The sequence below is a fragment of the Pteropus vampyrus genome, unplaced genomic scaffold (assembly GCF_000151845.1).
Source record: "Pteropus vampyrus isolate Shadow unplaced genomic scaffold, Pvam_2.0 Scaffold40, whole genome shotgun sequence".
Lineage (NCBI taxonomy): Eukaryota > Metazoa > Chordata > Mammalia > Chiroptera > Pteropodidae > Pteropus > Pteropus vampyrus.
Window position 1 is genome coordinate 2883078 of NW_011888821.1, and position 2745 is coordinate 2885822.

The 2745-nt window shown below is 49.3% G+C and overlaps 1 non-coding gene across 1 annotated transcript; it reads left to right on the top strand.

Moving 5' to 3' along the window:
* The first annotated feature begins 2520 nt into the window (after window positions 1-2520).
* Window positions 2521-2639, top strand: LOC111738610. The gene has a single exon (XR_002779895.1). It is a non-coding gene; the product is annotated as a 5S ribosomal RNA (ribosomal RNA).
* Window positions 2640-2745: the final 106 nt, after the last annotated feature.

The following is a 2745-nucleotide window of genomic DNA, read 5'->3' on the forward strand; positions in this document are numbered from 1 at the left end:
TGGGATACAATATAGAAATAGGAAAGTGTGTGAATCTCATGTGTACGGCTCCATGAATTTTTGCTTATAAACACCTGTGTGACCGCCACCCAGATTACTTGCTACTCTGAGTTGGGTCAGTGGAATGGGAGCATGGACGTCACTGGGCAGCTTGTTAGACGTGTGGGATCTCAGGCTCCACCCCAGACCTACGGAACCGAAATCTGCCTTTCAACAAGGTCTCCAGGTGCTCCGTGTGAACATCAAGTTTGAGAAGCTCTGATGTGCTCTTTTACCGTGCTGTCCGAGACGGTAGTTACCAGCCACGTATAACTATTTAAATAAAAATTGGTTAAAGTAAAATAAATTTTAAAAGTTAGTTTCTCAGGCACGTGAGCCATATTTTAGGTCCTCGGCCACCATGCGTGGCTACCGTCTTGCATGTCGTAGATACAGAACGCACTGCAGAAAGTTCTATGGGGCGGTGCCGTTTTAAAAGAAGACACCGAAAGTGTGTTCTTTGTGGACCAACAGGTGGGCACTGCGGCCTTGTTCGAAGACGAAAATAAAAACGATCATGGGTCAGAGAGGCAAAAGGAGCAGCTATTCGGTAGAAATGCCTCGGCCATCCGAAAAAGTGAAAACAAACAAACAGACCCCCAAACCTTTTTTAAAGTTGTCCAGATTTCTGGGGACGCGCGTCACTGCCCCGCTGGCAGAAATGCCGTGGCAATGCATAAATGCATACGACATTCGCATTATTACCAGATAAATTCATTAGGATGGATGCGATCACAATGAATACCAAATGAAGCAAGAACAGCAATAAATGCAAGTGTTACACAAACAGCGTTCATCCCGACGGGATGCCTACCCCCGGCTCCCTCTGCGTGTCGGCAGATGGCATGGGGGCCGAGGGCTGGCCACCGAAATGTCACAGCGCCTTGTTTCAAGGAGTCACTGCAGCGTAGAACCTGGCGGGGCTTGAACACATTTGGAAACATAAGGGCCTGGGATTGATTGTCACACGCGCAGGGTTTATCGTTGCGAATGTTTTGCGTGAACAGTTCTCCCCATCTGATTGCCAGCTACCTGCGGGCTTGTGGGGAGAGATGAATCAGAGTAAAATCCCCAGGGCTGAAAGTCCTTAGAAAAAAAACTCCATCTCTTCCCTTGGTTTCAGTTCTTGACACATCCCTAGGCAGCCGTGAGTTCTTGGGCAGAGTGCTAGCCTCTCTGAGCCACAGTTTCTTTATGGGTAAGAGTCTTATCTCAAAGGGTTGGTAGGATGGAGATGCCACATGCTGGCACAGAAGAGGTGTTTGGCGAGTGCTGACTGAATATTTTGAGCCTCCTTAAGTTTTCTGAGAATCCACTATGCACCAGACATGGGGAGTAACACCAAGATGGGCGAGACAGGGTTCTTGTCATGTGCAAAAAGCAGACATGCAGAATTAGTCACAGTATTCAGTGATCAGGGCATGACAGAGGTGTCTGCAGAGCGCTATGGGACCGCAGAAATGCGCATTTCTTCTGGAGAAGGCTTTAGGGGGAGGTGTCATTTGAGCTGGATTGTGAAGGAAGAGTCGGTGCTCTCTGGGAAGGCTTGGGAGGGCCTTGCAGAGAATACAGAGGTGGCAAAGCGCATGCTCTCTGCATTCAGATTTCGGGAGGTCTGGTGGCTCAGGAACAGGAAATACATTCAGGAGGGATGGGACATGAGGCCGGGGAAGAGGGCAGGGGCTGTGAGTCAGGGTAAGGCTTCTGTGTCAGGCTAAGCAGTGTGTCTTCATCACTTATTGGTGGAGGACTATATTAATTCCATCAATGCATCAAAAATTACCCCCAAATTTAACAGCTTAAAATATCAATAAACCTTTATGATCTCACAGTCTGAGGGTCAGGAATCTGGGAATGACTTGGCTGGGTGGTTCCAGCTCAGGGTTTGTCATGAGGTTGTCAGGATATTATCTGAGCTGCAGGGTTTGTCATGAGGTTGTCAGGATATTATCTGAGTCATCTGGAGGCTGAGCTGGGCTGGAGGATTCACTTCCAAGATGGTGTACTCATGTGGCTGGCAGGTTGGTGCTGGCTGCTGGCTAGAGGACACAGCTCCTCATCACATGGACCTTCCCCATCAGGGCGTGTCCTCATGACGCGATGCCTGACTTCCCCCAGAGCGAGCGATCCAAGAGCGAGCCAGGGTGAGGCTGCAAGGCCTTTTATGCCCTAACACTGGAAGTCACACTTGTCACGTCTGCGATACCCTTTGGTATACACAGGGCAGCCTATCCACTGTCGGAAGGCACTCCACGCCAGCCCTGCCACAGCAAGTGTAAACTTGCTGCCCCTTCTTGGTTTAGTAGAATGACAATGGCCCCTGTGGCTTGGCATCACCCAACAGTGAGGTGTGATGGACTGAAAGAATGTTCTCTTCCTGCTTAAACATTCATTTCATGCTTTCTCAAGTTAGGGAGACGAGCGTAGAAAGGTGGGCCAAAAGGTAAGAGATTCTCCAGGAAATCAGAGCAAGAAAGTCAGGTCTGCGGCCATGCCACCCCGAACAAGCCCGATCCCGTCTGATCTCGGAAGCTAAGCAGGGTTGGGCCTGGTTAGTACTTGGATGGGAGACCACCCAGGAAGACCAGGTGCCGTAGGCAGTAAAAAAACAAATAAAAAATAAGGGATTGTAAGCTGACAAGGTCCTTGCAATCTGTGAGGTCAACCAAGGGTTGCCTTGCCTGGGGAAAAAAAAAAAAGAAAGTC